This window comes from Psammomys obesus, unplaced genomic scaffold (assembly GCF_907164565.1).
Source record: "Psammomys obesus unplaced genomic scaffold, mPsaObe1.curated_primary_1811, whole genome shotgun sequence".
In the NCBI taxonomy this organism is placed as follows: domain Eukaryota; kingdom Metazoa; phylum Chordata; class Mammalia; order Rodentia; family Muridae; genus Psammomys; species Psammomys obesus.
Genome location: NW_026596100.1, coordinates 7,992,087 through 8,012,513, shown reverse-complemented (window position 1 = coordinate 8,012,513; position 20,427 = coordinate 7,992,087).

The window sequence follows — 20,427 nt, the reverse complement described above, 5'->3', positions numbered from 1 at the left end:
GTTAGCTTGACCTCCTTAACATCCTAAATACTGTATCAACAGATTAGAACTCTGCCTTACAATTCTGCCCTTAACTTTACATAAACAATTTGAATACCTATCTTCTCAAAGAAGATAACTGCTCTTCTAGAAAGTTTCTCTGAGTTCTAAAGCAGTTGCTTTCTATGCTCATGTCTAAGGTTTCTCTTAGAAAAGAAATGAAGACATTTATTCTAGAATTAGGGATAAATCCAAAACCATAAATTCCTTGAGTAGAGATAACACCCAACTTAAATTCATACCAGGTTTTAGAGGACTAGTAACAAACACTGATTTCCTGTGGTAGAGAGAGCTCAGGGGAAGTGAAGAAGAGATCCACCCAGCCCCAAATAGGTGTCCAAGGGGAAAACTGTCTCTAGATAAAACATGAAGACAAATCTCAACTGCTACACTTTTCCCTTCAGACCAGAAACTGCACAGAAAAAGGGAGTACAGTCAGCATTGCAATGGATGATTACCAGTTTGGGGCAGAGAGGTTTCACTCTATAGTACAGGCTGGTTTCAAACTCCAGGAAACACTCTTTTATTTTTTTAATTTTATTTTTTTCTTATCAGTTACATTTTATTAACTCTGTATCCCAGCCGTGTCCCGATCCCTCATTCCCTCCCATTCCCTCCCTCCCTCCCTCATCTCCACCATGCCCCTTGCCAAGTCCACTGATAGGGGGGTCCTCCTCCCCATTCATCTGATCCTGTTTTATCAGGTATCTTCAGGACTGGCTGCAAAGCTCTCCTCTGTGGCCTAACAGGACTGCTCCTCCCTTGGGGGTTGGGAGGCCAAAGAGCCAGTCATTGAGTTCCTGTTAGAAATAATCCTTGTTTCCCGCACTTTGGGAAATCAGTTGGTTACTGAGCTACCACAGGCTACATCTGAGCGGAGGTTCTAGGTTATATCCATACATGGTCCTTGGTTGAATGTCAGTCTCAGAAAAGACCCTGTGCCCAGATATATTTGGTCCTTGTGGAGCTCCTATCCTTTCCCCATCAGACTAACTCCCCTTCGTTCTTATGATTCCCTGTACTCTGCCAAAGGTTTGGTCATGAGTCTTTGCTTTGACAACACTGCTAGTTAGAGTCTTTCAGATGTGCTCAGTAGACTCGTGTCATACATTGAATGCACATCCCATCTGTCTTTGTAAACGAGGATTGATCATCTTACCCCATGTCCACTCTCTTGATTATTTTTTTAGGTGTATAGATTTCATTATGTTTATCATATCTTATAGGTCTATATAAGTGAGTATATACCGTGTTTGTCCTTCTCCTTCTGGGATATTTCACTCAGAATGATCTTTTCTAGATCCCACCATTTGCCTGCAAATTTCATGATTTCCTCCTTTTTGATTGCTGAGTAGTATTCCATTGTGTAAAAATAACACACTTTCTGTACCCATTCCTCCACTGATGGACATCTGGGTTGTTTCCAGGTTCTGGCTATTACAAATAAAGCTGCTGTAAACATGGTTGAGCAAGTATCCCTTTTGTGTACTTGAGCAAACTTTGGGTAAATACCTAGCAGTGGTATAGCTGGGTCTTGAGGAAGCACTATTCCTAATTGTCTTAGAAAGCGCCAGATAGATTTCCAGAGTGGTTGCACCAGTTTACATTCCCACCAGCAGTGGAGGAGGGTTCCCCTTTCTCCACAACCTCTCCAGCATGTGTTGTCCCTTGAGTTTTTCATCTTGGCCATTCTGATGGGTGTAAGGTGATATCTCAGGGTCATTTTGATTTGCATTTCCCTGATGGCTAATGAGGATGAGCATTTCTTTAAGTGTTTCTCTGCCATTCGATGTTCCTCTTTCGAGAATTCTCTGTTTAGCTCTGTTCCCCATTTTTTAATTGGATTACTTGGTTGGCTGCTTTTCAACTTCTTTAGTTCTTTGTATATGCTGGATATTAGTCCTCTGTCAGATAAAGGATTAGTGAAGATTCTTCAGGAAACACTCTTGATTCGGGCTCCTGAATGGTGGGGTTATAGGTGTGCGCTTTTTGTCTGATAATGGTACAGATTCCAGTTTCACTTAGGGATTTATCCTCATGGGGATATTTTTAATTTTTTTTCATCAAAGCAGAACAGTTTTATGATTGGACATGGTATATTTAGATACATGGCCACCTCACATGAAGGGATGGCATTGCTCATAGGGAGAGCTGTGGCCGTCTTTAACATTCATACCCATAACTATGAAATCATGTCTCCAGCTTCTCCTTCTCCAGGATTTAAAGAGAAACATGAAAGAAAACAAAGAAGGAAGGAAGCACTACTAAGGGAATCTCAAAGAAAGCCACCCAAAGTATATCAACGTTTTCAAACCAGTTGTTTCCAACGTCATACTCTAAAATGGCTAGAGGCTTCAGTAGGTGCTCTGAAATTATTCTGTCCCCACCAGGCAGTCAAAGAAAAACTGAAACAATGGGAGGGAAAGTTTTGTTTTGTTTTGCTTTTGTTTCAACTACACATCAATGACTCTTTGTGGCACACTTCAGCCCAAAATGCATAACCCACTGCTTTAGTCAGCCTGACAGCCAACTGGAAAATTGTGAGGGGATTTAAGAAAATTCTGAAAGTGCCAGGCTGTCAGACCTAAGCACTTATGGTCTTTGATTGCAGACTTACAAAGAACAAAGGCCACATGTATGTTCTGCATTCTAGATCAGCATTCTGTTGATACTCTGGGAATATTAAACAACAGCCCTTGATTGTACAAAGTCTTTCAATGTCCTCCCTGACACTCAGGCTAGGCTCTTTAAACTGCAATGCATGTTTTATATTCATTCTTAAGTCTGTGCCATTCTGGTGGTAAACTATTCTTCACCATACACCCTAAAGTTTATAAAGTCCCAACAATGTTTCAGTAGGAGACTAACTATAAATTCTTTTGAAAGCTTTCTCTGGCTATCCCCTATAACATTTTTTTTTTTGTAATGAAAGATAGCATATAGATTTCTGTCTCTCTGTCTATCCATCTAAAGCATCTAGGCTTTAGATCCATTTTCTCAGCTATGTTGTCAGCATTCTTTATCACTCTAATATTAATGGCAATTAGGCTAATTATTAACTCAATGTACCTTGGCTTTTAAAAAGTAATTCAAGTGGGTGATTGAAAAACTAAGATTATTGAAATTTGCATATTTTTTCTATTACAAATGAGATGTTATATTCCTGAAGAGTTCATATATGTTGAAGCTCTGACCTCTGGCAACTATGTTTGAGACAGACACCATGAGGAGGTGATCAGATGGAAATGCAAGGTTGGGGCTCAAGGCCAACGCGGCTGGTGTCCTCACAACTGGAAGGAACAAAGAGCTCTCTCCACCATGTGAGACTCTGAAAAGGTGGCAATGTGCAAGGCATTGTTAGAAACCACCCAACTGAGCCTTGACCTGGTGAGTCTAGCCTCCAAAACAGGGAGAAATGATTCTCTGTTTAGCACAAAATTATATATGTTTTTAATTTAGACACAACATTTTGTGCTCATAACTATAAGCAATGCATTATTTATTGTAAGTATAAGGCGAAAGAAAATATTCCCACAACTCTTCTAAAAATGGCCAGGTAGAAAAATGCGTCTTACGCTTTTAGCAGGGCATGCCTTTTTAGAGAAAGACCATGAGAAAATGAAGCTACTCCTTATAAATTTGTGAAGGAAAACAAATGCAAACATTTCAAAACCCAAACTAAATAGTAAGCTAGAAGAATTACTACATACTATTTATTTAGCTTTAAAATGGAGTTCATGCCGAGTTCTCATAAGAAGTATCTCTCAAATGTCGCCAACGTTAACGATGCCAGGTTGTGTTGGAACCCCAGTTGTAGCAGTCTTTGTTACCAGTAGGGGGCAGCAAGACGCATTGGATACCCCACTATCAGCCAGTGGAGAAAGATGGGAGGGAGGTCTAGAAGATGCCTTTCAGGCCAACACAAGCCAAAAAGGAAATCTTAAGTTATGGCTAAAGTACTAGTAGAAGGAGGTAACAGTGGGCAGGTCAAAAACTAGGCCGGTGTCTTGGTAATATGCTTACTGAAAACAAGGACAAGGATTAAACTCCAATGCCTGCAGGAACAAGTACCTGTAATCCTAGGGCTACTGGTAAGTCACTTAGCAGAGTGAGTGTGCTCCATGTTCTGTGTGAGCTCCTGTCTCAAAGCATAAGGTGGAGAGGGATGGAGAAAGACAACCAACATCTACCGGTACACATATATACAAACAGGTGCAAACCTTCCCAAAGGAAGATTAAGGAGTAACTTAGAATGTTAATGCTGCAAAAGTCAAGTGGTGTCAATCCCTAAGTAATTATACAAGTATTTGTCTGAAACTACCCAGAATGTTTCAAATTATTCTTCTCTTGTTTCTTACAGTTAAAACTTAGTGGGTATTTCTCTCTCTCTCTCTCTCTCTCTCTCTCTCTCTCTCTCTCTCTTTCTCTCTCTTCTTAAGTTTCTTTAAACTCACCTAAAAAGTATCTCCATGATATTTTGAATAGTGTACTAGTCTATGATGCAGAGAAGGTTGATAGTCCCGCTCCCACAGCTATTACAATAGTAGAATTTAAGCACTGCAGAATCACGGGGGGCAGGAGGAGAAGATTAAAAAGCAAACTAGCCTTTGCCCACCAAAACATACCCAGTGATCTGGGCTTTTGAAAATATTATATTTTTAAAATTGCAAGTAATACAATTGTTAGTCACATAAATTCTTACTCAGGAACAACACCGGAGAGAGGGTGGAAAGGCCCCAAGAATCAGAATACCGGGAAGTTGGCTGTGAAAGTCTTCCCCAGAAATGCTTGCAATAAACAAGAACAGGACTTTGGCAATATTAATAGATAACAGCAATGAGAAAAAGGAAAACTATCATAGGATCCCACCATCAGACAAAAACCTGCTGGGGGAGAGAAAATTAGCTTCTTCCAGGGATAAGCCCCCTTACTGGTTATCCAATACACAGTGGTCAGTCGTGAAAAAATATACACCCAAGCAACAGAAACCGGTGCAGCAGGTTGTGTTTATATATCTGTGTTTACACATACATATTTATGTAACAATAATAATCAAAGAAACAATGTAGCCAGCCCTGATGAGACTTGATAAGCTAGGGTGAGATGGAAGGGAAGGAGGACCTCCCCTATCAATGGATGTGGAGAGGGTCATGGGAGAAGAAGCGGAAGGGAGGGCGGGAATGGGAGGGAATGAGAAAGGGGGCTGCAGCTGGGATACAAAGTGAATAAACTGTAATTAATATAAAAATGAAAAAATAATCAAAGAAAAAGAGACTACAAATTTGAGAGTGGAGGGACATAGGAGGGGTTAGAGGGGATGTGTTGAGTGGCTAAATGGAGAAAGGGGAAGGTTGTGTAATTCTAGTTTAATTTAAAGTGTATTTTAAAAGAAAAAGTATTTTTGAAAGTATTTGCTAGGTCTACAGTATATATATATATAATATATATATATATATACATACATACATACACACACACACACACATTCTTTCACAGAAGACAGAAGGAAAACAAGTGACAGAAGGAAAATAAGCTTATCTGTGTAGTGATACATACAGCTCTGACCTTACACACAGAGGTTCTTTCTCTTCTTAGAAAAATTCAAATGTTTATTTTGTGAGAAGAATTGAATTTTACTCAGATAATGATGCAAGAAAAAAAAAACAATGATGAAGTTTAAGGAGCAGGGAGAGAGATGGGAAGATGAGAAAGAGGGGAGGAGAAATAATGGAAAACAAACAGCAAGAAAAATACCACAAAATCTATTGCTACATCTGACAGGACCAGGATTGATACTAAAACCTTTAGAAGAACACTTGTACGTATTATGATGATTAATATTTTTTTTGTCAACCTGAATGGTTCTTAAAACAGGTTAGCATTTGAGTTGGTAGACTGAGCTAAAGAATTCACACTAACCAGTATGGGTAAGGCATCATCTAATTCCTGGAGGCCAAAAGAAGAAAAAGATGAAGCAAGGGCAAGGTTACTTTCAGTGCTTAAACAAGAGCATCCACCATTCCTTGCTGTGGGCATCTATGTGCCTGGCTCTCAGGTATCCGTTCTCAATCCCAATCCCTATTCTCTCCTCTTGTTCTAAGTAAGGTACTGGTTTGGGACTGAACCTACATTGTTAGTTATCCTGGTGCCCCAGTCTGCAGACATAAGACAGCCTTTGTAATCATGAGAGCAAATCCGTAATGAATATCCTTCTCTATATTTCTATATACCCTATTGATTTTATTTCTCGGGAACACTATGATACACATAATCTATGTTTTCTGACTCCAGACCATCTTAGTCTCTAGAATATAAACAAGATCTTGTGTTGGGATTAAGGAGAATTATTTCCTTTCAAGACTTGATTTCAGCCTGCAGTTAATTTTTATGACCAAGTTATTAACCCCTGAAAAATGGGATTTATAATGGAAATACTGATAGGTTCTTAATGGCAACTGTGCTGGCAGGCATCTATATATTAACCTTAATAGTTTCAAATTGTGAAACTAAAGTGATTGAAAACCTACTCACTTTCACTTAAGTAATCCCTGCTTCAATAGTTTTTGATATTACCTTCATTGGAATGATTTTTCTAGGCCTTTATAAAGACTAGTATCCTATATTTATGAGAATGAGAGTTACAGTACTATAGGGTTTTGCAAATATCACAAGCTTGGAACAGCGTATTTATTTCTGAATTGCCCAAGCCTCTGTAGCTCTTTTCTATTTAGGAAATTTACCTGCATAAAAATCATGAGTTTTCCAGTCACAAACTCTTTAGCCTGAGGCCTTTCTCCTTTTCCTTCCATTTTAATACATTTTATTCATCTTTCCAGAGGCTCATTGAACAGCTGAAGGAGATAACAATGTAATTTCATGAACAGTGACGAAAAGGAAATATATGTATCCTTAGCTTGGGTGGATAAGCTGACTCTTCATGCTGTCAGTAAAACTGCATCTGGATGCCAGATTTTCATTGGATTGATCTCATTACATAACTCACTGCCTGCAACTGTATTCTGTTATGGCCTCTTTTATGCAGGCTGACAGCCTGTATACAGATGTATCAGTAAGTACACACAGCCTGTGCTTAAACAAACTGTTTCCTATCATCAGGTTTATCAGGATAAATGTGCTGCCAGATATATTCTTCCTGAGTGGGAATTAGCAAGGCACAGTGAATGTCATCTGTCCTTCCTCAAGGGGCTCTTCTGATACCCTCATTTTGGCATTTAAAAACACTGAGTGTGGTTGAATGGCTCCAGATGCATTCTCTAACAGAACTTACAGAAACATGGAAAACAGCTTCATTCTATCAAGAATTACATTATTTCAAGGCTATTCTGGCAGAGAATAGAAAATTTGAAGGAATTTTGCCTCAAACCGATGGTGACATACAGCATAACCAGAAAAATGAGGTCAGTGATTACAGAAAATTTAGAAACCCCATGCTAAAAAGCTTAGGCGATATGGAAGCCTTCTCTCCCTGGTTGTGTTTTTCATGAACTACCAGAACAAATCCTTGTAAACATCACAGCTCAAAAACTATAATCTAATTCTTTTCAAACACAGTGTATACAACAATTAGCAATAGCAATCCAATACATGAGGTATGCTTACAAGCCCTCACTACAAATAGTATCCTAGGCAGAATGTGTATGAATAACATTTTTCTTACCCTTTAAGAGCCACTAAGAACAATACAAGTATTTTAAATATCCACCCAGCTTTCCATTTTCCATCCCTGAAAAGCTAGCCTACCCTTTGCATGCAAGCTCTAGCTGTGGCTGACAGCTATAAGCCCATTATATTTCAACTGCCATCTGGCAGCAGAGATTCAATCCACTGCTTCAATCACAGTGGCCTGGCTTCTCCAGCTCTGGGAATTGCACTAAAGTGCATGATTTAAATGTCGTCACTGTCAAATCATTGTTGCTTAGTTCATCAAGATAAAATTCTAAAACCCACGGGAGTAAATTTGTCCTAAAGAGTATCATTTGTTGTACAGAGAAAAAGTATTTGAACAGCAATGTTTGCTCAGCAACCTCAAATTAGTTTTATTCATAATACTAAGTTTTCTAAATATGAGGTAACAGGATAATAATTACCAATAAGCTAAATGCTTAATGAGAATTCAAACATTGTGTAGGGAAATGTAAACTTTGGAATAAGAACAAGTTTATCACACCCTTATCTTTTGTTTCATTTACCTTCACAGGACTGTACCTCACTCACTTGTTCTACTGTGGGGGTTGATATTCCATGCCAGGTGTGCTGCAAGGTTGTGAATAAAAAAATTAAAACATGTAATAAATCATCATCACTGTCTAGAAATTAGCCATGTAAGACAACATCCTTAGATTTGTGGTACAGTCTAAGTCTCTGCTTATTTATTACAAATATAAGATGCATCTGACTGACAGTAGGAAACCAGAAAAAAAAAAAAAAAAAGAAAAAGAAACAAAAAACAACAGCCAACCTTGAATAATCCGGGGTAGATTTTGGTAGTTTTTCCTAAGCACAGAACCTATGTCACCAAAGGATGCCTGCAGTTATTTGTAACCTCTTCATTGCCCAGATGTAACTGAGAGATTGGGCTATTTGACAGCTGGTACTAATTGCACCTCATGTTGACAGTGCCTCTGCAGGCTGGGGTTGTGCACGGGAGGGTATCACACTAACCAGGATCCCTGTGTTTGAGGTAGAGCTGGTTAGGATGGTACCTTTTCCTCTCTTGAGAGCCGCATGCTTCCCATGTGGAACTGAACTCAGTGGGGATGAGATCCTATACGGTTTCACCGTGACAGAAGAGCAAGTTGTGGAGGAAGGGTTTATTTGGCTTACACTGTTTATAACCATAGGAAGTCAGGACAGGAACTCAACCAGGGCAGGAACCTCAAGGCAGGAGCTGATGCAGAGGCCTTGGAGGGGTGCTGCTTCCTGGTTTGCTCCTCATGCCTTGCTCATCCTGCTTTCTTATAGAATCCGGAACCCACCCTCAATGGGCTGGGCCCACCCACATCAATCACTAATTTAAAAAAATGTCCTACAGGCTTGTCTGCCTACAAACCCATCTTATGAAAAAATTTTCTTAATTGAGGTTCCCTCCTCTCAGATGACTTTAGCTTATATCAAGGTAACATAGACCTATCCAGCAGAGTTCCCTTTGTCTAGTTAAGAAAGAGTTATGAGCATAAATTTGTCCACTTCACCTTCTCCACTTTCTACTCATAAGTAGATTTTTCTTCTTGTTTCCTCATGACTTAAATAGGTTTTCTATGTTTTATGTAGGGTTCCAAGTTTATCCTAGGCCATACTGAGAACAACACAGAAATATTTAAGATTTGGGATTTAGGGTTTTATTGCACCACAGGAAGAAATCCCATAGAATATCTAGAAATGTCTAGGACCCCTACATTTACATGAGTCTGGCTTCCTCTCTTCCCCCTACATATTCTGTCTCCTCTCTTCTCTCCTTATATTCTTTTGGTTCCTCTAAGACCCTGAGCCCCTCCTACCTCTCTTCTGCCCAGTCATTGGCTTCAGCATCTTTATTAAGCAATTAACTTAAAGTTAGGTAGAGTAAAGCTTACATAACAAAGACAGGTATACATATGCTAGGCCAGGCAGCAACCAGATCTTGGGGGACAGTAATTAGCATTAGAATACATAGCACCAGGCAACCCACAATAAAACATATCTATCAAGCTAACTGGGTATTGGCTCCCCAGAAAGCACACTGGCTTCTTTTGGCTGCACTAGGCATCCTCTCTTATATTTGATGGTATCTTGAATTACTCTGCATTTTACTCTTTAGAATTTTCCAGGGATTTTGTTTCTTATTCTTTGGCTAGTGGTCAAACCATAATTCGAAGGCCATGACAGGCCTCAAATAAGTTAGTTTTTGTTGCTATCTTAAAAAGCAAGCATGGAGGAAAATTCTGTTTGATTTAATATCAAGGAAAAGCTTGTAGATGAGATAACACTGAACATATAAAAATAAGCAATCAAGCCAAGACTTATGGGTCATGTCTGTAATCAGAGTGTCATGAGTTTGAAGCTAGTCCAGATAATACAGTGAGTTCTAGGTACACCTGGGTCGTAGTGTGATAAATTATCTTCTCAATGCTGAAAATCGTCAGATAGGAACATTCCACATTTCTGACTGTCAAAATAAGTAGGGTGGTCAGTCTGGGCTAAGCATCAAGAGCAGGCTATAGAAGGTGCTTGCTGACTATACTCACTCCATCAGTTTCTAATTCAATATCCTTAAGCGAATTTTCTTCATGTGAGATGGGAACAATAATTCTGTTATTGTGACGCTTAAAAAGATGATGCATACACGCCCCTTGTAAAAGCTTATCAACTCTCTCACTAATGATTTCTTTATTCTCCCTTACCAGGCTGTTTTCTGCCAGCTATTAAAATTCACTGAACCAACCATCTATTCACAATGCATAAATCACCACGTAGAGTCACATCTACATAATACAGATATTGCCAACTTGCGTTTTATAGATGATGATGCTGGACTTCAAAGCTGTTAAATTTATTACCCATAGTGACATTACTAGTAAGGGCTGGAGCCAAGAAATAATGCCAAAACTGGCCATTGCCAAATCCAGTACATTTCATGATGCCCAGCTGTGTTATCAACTTTCTAGAAAAATTAATTATTCAGATGTAATAAGTTCTACAGACTTCTACAATGAACCTATAGTATTTGATCACACCTAGGAAATTCTCTCCTTTCCTGTGGCCTGGTAACCTTAAAGAGGCAATAATATTGTTGGTTCCACAATCTGAAATAAAAAGGAACAACTATTCCCAAGAAATAGCACATCAGTAGCCACCCTGAAGTGTTAAAGTCACATTTCAATCATAGAGTATAAACTTGGTAGAAAGCCTCAAAGACACTTGTCCTGCAGGGGATGACATAAAAGTGAAAGGTGTTTTGTTTTGTTTTTTTTTTTAATGTAAATCATTTTTTCTTCATCTTTAAAAAAAAGGAAAGAAAGAAAAGAAAAACAATTTCTGATGGTTTGCTAAGGTCTATATAAACTTTTCCAAAAGTCTGCTCAACAGTACATACATCTATTCAATTCTGCTTTTGGAATATATTGGGAGATTCACAACTCAAAAAGACCAAATCTAAGTTACAGGATTTTTTTTTTCAGCAGCTTTCAACACTGGGAAAGAGCAAATGTAAAACTACAAAGACCTATTCACATTGTAGCCCCTGGGCATAGACTCTTTTCTCCTGATTTCCACATGACCCATTATGGAAGAGTTAATGGCTCAAACTAAGTATACATGTTGTCCCAACCCTTAACTCTCAGTATACATCAAAATGTAGACTTAAAAAAAATGATTTAAACAAGGTTTGTTTGACCACAAGTAACATTTTGATGTCAAAGAAAAGAAATATGACATCAGACTTCAGAGACTGTTTGATTATTAATTGCCTTGGAAATATGGGCAAAACCTCAGTGTTCCCGTTATATTTGAGTCCATCTCCTTTCAGTAGGATCTCTTCTTTCCTTTTTCCTCATGCTCTAGCCCCAGACTCATTCTGAACTTGACACAGCCCTGTCATCCAGAAGAAACCAGAGACTCTCTCCTTTGCATTTGCCTCCAAATCCAAGCTCTAATCCAGATCTCAACCCAGACATTTGTTGAATAAACTGAGTTCACATGTCTTTAGAGGTCAGGGTTAGCTTCTTTTTATGTGTCTTACCTTTTAAGCATCAACCATGTGACTATCATAGTGTGTGTACCAGTGAAGATCACCTTGAAGCCACCAGTTCTGAATATGGGAAATCTTTTTCACATAGCTCTATAGCCATGCTTTAATTTAGCTATCAACTCTTGGGTCATAGTTGTCGAACCATGACAACCATAGGCTAACCGAATAGAAGGATGGAATGACTTGGAAAACATAATTTTTCGGGCCTGAAATTATAAACAATGGAGTAGCTCTGCTTTTATTAATCTTTTGTGACTTTTCTTTGAACCAAAAGACAGATGGTCAGGAACTGCAAGGCACTGCAGCCATTTAGTAAGTGAAGTGACATAAAAAGCACTGGCTACAATTTTGTTTTGTTTGTGAAAAAGATTTAGATAAAGCATTGACAATTCATGAAAATAATGCTCCCAATTTTTAAAAAGTCACAGTTACAGAAGCTATACCTGTCTGTCAATGAGAGAAAGAGCGAGCAGATGTTTCCCCTATATCCAATATACTTAGAATTCTGAGAGAAAGCCACAAAAGGGTGTTTTTATTATGCACCTGTCATGGTCAACATCTGGCACCAACCCTCACTCATTCATCAATTCCTGTCTTTTTTCCAGCTCATAGCAACTGTAAATAAACACAAAGTATGAAGCATAGCTTTCATTTCTTGCTCTTCTTCCTTGTTGGTTGCTTTTACTTTTGCTTTTGTGTTGACTATAGCAAGAAAGAAGCATGTTAAATATTTTAAAGTTTATGTGTAGCATTAGCGAACCTGATGGTGATGTTGTTGAAGAGACAATGCAACGAGCGACAACAGGGTCAAAGGAGTCTTCCCTACTCTGAAGAAAATAAGTTGCATGGGATCTGTCAATCTTCCGGTCACTTATACAGTTCACAGCCATTTTTAGCTAGCGAGTGTGCAGCTGTAGGATCTATTCTTACACAGATAAAATATGCACAGTGTAGGCTCTCTCACAAGACAGTGCATATGCTCAAAGAGCTATTACAATAGGCTGCAGAAGAGAGGTCAGGATCTGCTCCTGCTCTTATTTGGGAGACTTTCCTCCATGTAAATGGAAGGAAACATGTTTAGTGTCTAGCATAAAAGATAAAAGAAAGTTTCTATTAATTATTTTATGGAAAAAGCAATAAATCAAATTCCATTACAAAAAAACATATTTACCATGTATGTTCTTTTGTTAAATTTTGAAATCTAGATAAGTATAAATTTGATGTATAAGTATTAGAACTATTTTATGAAAAAATATATTTTGACATCATACATAATTTGCTAGATACACAGCTTTTTTTCCTTGTTTATTTATTTTTTATAGTGCTAGAGCTCAAACCCAGGACCTTGAGCATGCCTTGATGATTCTAGAAAGATCATACCTGATGATTGACTCCAATTTGGCACTTTTTCTTGTAAAAAAATATATTGTGGGATATTCCATGTATAAAGATAGATGACATACTCAACCATGCTTCCATTTGGAATAATTTATTTGTACACAGAAAGCATATAAATTGTGAGTAAAATCTCTAGTCATATATGATGATTCTTAAGTTCAAGTTAGGAAACTCAGCCTGAACTAACTTAAGCAGAACTGGAGACATTACTGTTCATTCATAAAGGAGGAACAGGCAGGGAAGCTGGAACAGGGAACTCACCATGGATCTCTGTTGGCCTCTCAAACTCAGTTTCTTTCTTCATATTAGCCAGCATGTATTCCTCCTGGGGCAAGAAGGTCTTTCTGTGCCAGGAGAAGTTTAGATAATGAAACTTGGACCTAGGTTCATATTTCTTAGAGCTTACTATCATAGTAAAATATTTTTCTACTGCTTGATTCTCCCTCTCCAACCTTATCCTGAAACCTGTTCAAAATGGATGATCAAGGCATTCGATTCCTGGTTCATCAGAAGAGGAAGCCGGGAAGTAACACCCAGTGAAAAGAGAGCTCCATTTAGGGTTAGGTGATAGCTGGGATGGGGTCAAGACAGGCAGAAATGGGATACAGAGTGTCTTCAAAGGTAAGAAGAGCTTCTGTTCTTCAGAGAAAAGATACTACTGCTTAGATACCTTGTAGCACTGTGATTGTCACTGTCAGAGCTTCATCAGCTTAGAGTACAGCATAACCTTAGTTGTTGTCAATAAAAGTTCTTATTTTATTTTACTGTTTTTAGAATAAAGTAGATCATTTGTGATTGGAAATAAAGAAAACTCATCAGAAGTTATTTGATTCTTTGTATCTTATATCGTTTTGCTTATGCTAATTTTAACCTCGATAAATATGAGGAAAATGCATTTAAGGACTATTATGTACCATCATCAGAAAATATGTGCTGATAACGCTGGAAGCTAAAATTGACACATTAGAGATTTGGGACATTCCTAGTACAGTCTATTTATTGAAGCATTTACAGTAAACATATATAACAAAATTGGCTGCTAATAAATTTAGACAGACCTCTTGCTTTCATGAATTTTTTACCTATTTTTCTACAATCAAGATATTGTTCAAACTGCACTTACTACCATAATTTTGGGCGTAAAACTTACTTGTAGATAATGTTAGCTTTCTGAATGGAAATTCCTCTTCAATTCCAAATCAGCATAGGTTTAAATGAGTGCTGTTGCTTTGTTGTCTAGTTTGCTTTACAGTCCAGTTTGCTGCTCTGGTTTTATGCAACAAGCTATCTGTTCCTTTTCGCTTCTATTCTAAGTTGATTCATATGCATAACTTTTAATTTCCCAATTTTTAGGGTCTCGATTAGATACCTAATTTTGAACCTTGTAGCAGAAGATCCAGAAGTGGGATCAGACAACTAAACATAACTAAGACTGATAGGCTGACTGAAAAATAAAAGCTGGCAACCAGATAATGGTTCAGTAGTTTTACCAAGAAAATAAAAAAGACTGAATGGCTTGGAGCGGAATGAGATGCTTGAAGTTTGGAAGATTGAAGACCGGTGATGTAATAAACTCCCAGGCAAGGTGCTGACACCTATGAACAGGTCCTGCAGTGTGCTCTCATCAGGCCCAGTGATGTAAAGCATACCCACTAGGAAGATCAGCAGAGATATGCTTAGGACATGCAATAAATTGAACAGAATGGGAATAGTGAGACACTCCACATAACTAGAGAACCACTTAATCTCAGAATCCGGTATGCAGAAAATGGAAAGCCATTGCTAACATTTTAAAAAGATTGTCCTTGCTGCTACATTGAGGGCAGAGCACTATGGGTGCATAGACAGTGGATGACTACACCGGAAATAGACTCAGTTGGGAAAGTAGAGCTCCGGCATAGCTACTGTTCTCCTTCCTTTTCTTTTCTTTTTCCAACATAGTGTTTTCATAGATTCTTCAAGACTTTCACATCAGATGTCCTCTCTTCCAAGAAAAACAAACAAAATACAAGTCCAGTTTGTGTTATCTCTGTACTCACTGGAATGTGGTCAAACTCTCAGTGGCCTGCCCATTAAGTAGAACTGAGTCCTTTCCTTCCAAAACTCCTACCAGAAGCCATCAGTTATGGAGAGCTATACTTCAGCATCTTTATCACACTTTTTAAGAGTTCGAGAGCTTCCTGTTTAGAATGTTACATTTTTTTCAGTGTCGGGGGAGGGGGCAGGGGAAAAGGGACTGTCAGAGAAGTCTTCCATGTCTCTCTTTCCCAAGTGTGGATCTGCAGTCACTGGTTTCACAGGCAGCATAACTTTCTTGCTCTTTACAGTCAACAGGAGCAGATTATGGGCTTCCACATAGTTTCTGGCAACAGCTCTGACCACAAACATGACCCTCAGTTTTATTAAGACCATGGATCCAGAGAAGGCCCTCAGAGGCAGCCCTGACCACAGACATCAAACCTAGTCCTGGATGGCAATGAAGGCTACTCATATCAACATGCCCCCTGGTGGCAGCATGGCCTTCAGAAATCAACATGGTCTCAGGCTGTGGCAAAGGCCACAGATAGCCTCTCGGCCTTTGGTGGTAATATGGGCTAATGACATCAGCACAGACCCTGGCTGCAGTAGGACTATGGACTGATTCATGGCTGAGATATTGCCATGTTCTTGGGAGCTAGCCATTTACATTAATATGCCCCATTGACAGCATAGACCATGAACCTTACATGTATGGTGTTTGGTGGTAATAGGGCCATGGACATCAACAGGCTTCAGCTTCAGTAGGACCACCATGAATCAAGACATGGTTATTGTGGCAGAATGGTCCTAGACATCCCAATGACCTCAAGTGACATCACAGGCCACTCATATTGGTAATGGCCTCTGGTGGCACCACAGAATTAACACAGTTTCAGGCTGCAGCACAGGCCATGGACATTAACAAAGTCTTCAGTGATAACACAGATCATGGATCAACCAGCTGCAGCACGACCTCAGACCCAGTCATAGCCCTCAGGAGCAGCTAGGACCTAGACATCACCATGAACTGACCCAGGTGCCAGTGTAGGCCACTCAGATAGGTATGGACCCCTACAGAAGGGTGGCCCATGAGCAGCAACATGGCTTCAGGCTGAGGCACAGATCATGGCCTCAGACATAAACCCAGTCCCCAGCCACCTCAGGACCAATGACCCACATGTGGTCCCCAGTGGTATCATAGACCTCCATTGTCCTTTGAGGAGGTCCAGTCCAGGAAATGAATCATTCTTCACCTCAGGCCTCCATCATTGCCCAGAGCCCGGGAGATCCTGCATATTTGCTGACTGAGTTCACATCTGTGCCCGCTCCAGGCTGCACTTTACCTTGCCAATACCACTAGGCAATGCGGTGTTCCACTGTCAACATCAGCCCTCTTTCATACCCACAATCACCCTGAACATTCCAGCTCTGCCTCTCTGCACAGTTCACACACCCTTCATCTCTTCCATCTTTTCTTCCTCTCTGTCACACATCTTTCTTTATAGTGTCTTGGGGTTGGCCTGGGTAGCTTCTTCCTCAGTTACCCCACTGCTGATAATGATTATTAATATTTAGTATTGATTTATCTTTCAGTTAAATAGTGGTTATTTCTAAAGTAGCTGTATACCCAAATTACCATGCAAAGACTAGAATTTATTTCATTAATCTAGAGCACAATGCTGGGCAATAATTACTACATCCTAAACCTCCAAGCCCGCATAGCTTCCTCCATTCAGATTTCACACATTATACTTGCTTTTTAGTCATATCTTAGGTTCGGTGTTCATTTCTCCTGATCTTTCCAGGTCCTCTCTTCTCAGATCTTTCCATCCACGCCTTTCTTTCTCCTCCGCTAAAGACCAGGATGTCCCATCTTATTCTTTCCATTGCTCAGCATTGGCTGGTTGTTTGTTGTTTTTTTTTTTTTTATTGTTAGTTACATTTTATTAACTCTGAATCCCAGACGTAATCCCACTCCCTCATTCCCTCCCAAACTCACCCTCCTTCATCTCCTCCCTGCCCCTTTCCAAGTTCTCTGATAGGGGAGGACCTCCTCCCCTTTCATCTGACCCTGTTTTATCAGGTATCTTCAGGACTTGCTGCAAAGTCCTCCTCTGTGGCCTAGCAAGGCTACTCCTCCCTTGGGGGGTAGGGAGGTCAAAGAGCCCGCCATTGAGTTCATGTCAGAAATAGTCCCTGTTCCCCTTACTAGGATACACACTTGGATACTGAACTACCATGGGCTACATCTGAGCAGAAGTTCCAGGTTATATCCATACATGGTCCTTGGTTGGAGAAACATATAAGGCCCCTGTGCTCAAATATATTTGGTCCTTGTGGAGCTTCTATCCTCTCCAGGTCATATTAACTCCTCCTTCTTTCATATGATTCCCTGCAATCTACTGAAGGTTTGGTTATGAGTCTCAGTATCTTCTTTGATACATTGCTAGGTTGAGTCTTTCAGAGGCCCTCTGTGGTATGCTCCTGTCTCGTTACTTGTTTTCTCCTATAGCCAATGCCCTTCCCATTTGTCTTTCTAAGTGAGGATTGATAATCTTACCCTGGATCCTCTTTCTTGTTTATCTTCTTTAGGTGTATATATTTCATTATGTTTATCATATCTCATAGGTCTAAATAAGTGAGTATATACCATGTGTGTCTTTCTGCTTATGGGATACCTCACTCAGAATGATCTTTTCCAGATCCCACCATTTGCCTGCAAATTTCATGATTTCCTTGTTTTTAATTGCTGAGTAGTATTCCATTGTGTAAAAATAACACAATTTCTGTATCCATTCCTCTGTTGATAGACATCTGGGTTGTTTCCAGGTTCTGGCTATTACAAATAAAGCTGCTACAAACATGATTGAACAAATGTTCTTGTTGTGCACTTGAACAATTTTTTGGATATATGTCTAGGAGTGGTATAGCTGGGTCTTGAGGAAGCACTATTCCTAATTGTCTGAGAAAGCGCCAGATTGCTTTTCAAAGTGGTTGTACCAGTTGACATTCCTACCAGCTATGGCGGAGGGTTCCCCTTTCTCCACAACCTCTCCACCATGTGTTGTCATTTGAGTTTTTTTTTAAGTTCTTTATTAATAACACTTTATTCATTTTGTATCCTCCCTGTGGTTCCCTCCCTCCTCCTGTCCCAATCTCTCCCTTCCTCCACCCTCTGCATGCATGCCCCTCCCCAAGTCCACTGACAGGGGAGGTCTTCTTTTCCTTCCTTCTGATCCTAGTTAGTTAGGTCTCATAAGGAGTGGCTGCATTGTCTTCTTCTGTGGCCTGGTAATGCTGCTTTCCCCTCAGAGGGAGGTAATTAAAGAGCAGGCCAATCAGTTCATGTCAGAGACAGTCCCTGATCCTATTACAATGGAACCCACTTGGATACTGAACTGTCTGCCATGGGCTACATCTGTGCACGGGTCTTAGGTTATCTCCATGCATAGTCCTTAGTTGGAGTATCAGTCTCAGGAAAGACCCTTGTGCTCAGATTTTTTTGGTTCTGTTGCTCTCCTTGTGGAGTTCTTGTCCTCTCCAGATCTTACTGTTTCCCACTTCTTCCATAAGGTTCCCTGCACTCTGCCCAAAGGTTGGCCATAAGTCTCAGCATCTGCATTGATAGTCTGCACGGCAGAGCCTTTCAGAGGTCCTCTGTGTCAGGCTCCTGACTTGTTCCCTCTTTTCTCCTTCTTCTGAGGTCCCTGTCATTTGAGCTTTTGACCTTTGCCATTCTGATGGGTGTAAGGAGAAATCTCAGGGTCATTTTGATTTGCATCTCTCTGGTGCCTAAGGACATTGAGCATCTCTTTAAGTCTTTCTCTGACATTTGATATTCCTCTACAGAGAATTCTCTGTTTAGCTCCGTACCCCATTTTTTAATTGGATTGCTTGATTTAACTTCTTTAGTTCTTTATAAATTCTGGATATCAGCCCTCTGTCAGATATGGCGTTGGTGAACATCCTTTCCCAGTCTGTAGGCTGTCTTTTTGTCCTGAGGACAGTGTCTTTTGCTTTACTGGCTGGTTGTTTTTATTGGCAATACAAACGATGGCATGTTTTTACAAACTTGAGACAGGCGATATTTAGAATAAACATCACAATGCAATGTCCAGATTGAAACCAGATAGTGGGGTAGAGAAACTAGCATTTGAATGAACAAGGATAAATTTTATACATTCCACAAGAACCACATGCAACCAACACCACATACAGGGTCTGTTGGCCTGGGTGGAGCTAAAGCTATGGTTTCTGGTTGTTCAAGGTGGCATCTGCCCTCCCTCTCTTTATTTTTATTTCTTCCTCTTTTTTTATGTTTTTGCATGTATGTAATGTATCACAAATGTGTCTAGTATCAGTGGATACCAGAAGAACGAAGCGATCTCCTGGAACTGGAACTATAGACAACTGTGAGCCACTGTGTGAATACTGAAAACTAAACTCAGATCTTCTCCAAGAATGCTAAGTGCTCTTGACCAGTGTGCCACCTCTCTAGTCCCTTTCCTCTTTTTTATTGATTGAAGATAGTTCAGTCAGACCTATGTAATAGAATAGGTGATCCCACGAACCTAATAGTTTTGTCTCACACCCAAGAGATTAGTACAACCTTTCTGATGCACTGAATGAACCTATACAGTTATAGAAATAAAAACACACAACTGTCCTAAATTGGGTTGTGAGCTAGAGTAACAAAGAGCAAAACCTCAAAGATTGTGATCTGGCAATACCACCAGCCTTGCGGGATTATTCTCTTTCTGAAGTTAGGAAATGAGGAATAGCATTTTGGATGATGCTTGCGGTAAGCTGTTTTAAAGCCACACTCTTCATCATAATTTCATCTAAGGCTTCTGATGAAATATCTAAAGGATCTGAACTTGAAAAATGATTCTTGACTGATCTTCATATTAGTTTTTACATTGAGAACTACTCACCATGGTAATAACCCTTTGAATAAAATAATTTGGGGGAAACCCTGTTTCTTATTTTTGGAATTAAATATTAGTATATGCTTAACACCTATTTTGTGAGGTACAAAATAGAAAAAAACTGAGAAAATAGAAAAGAAATGAGTATTTTTCAGTTGTGTAAAGAATATATTTGATAGACAGATTATTATAGATGATGGATATATAGAGAGATAAATAGATGATAAACAGATAGATTGATAGATGATAGATAGATAGATAGATAGATAGATAGATAGATAGATAGATAGATAGATA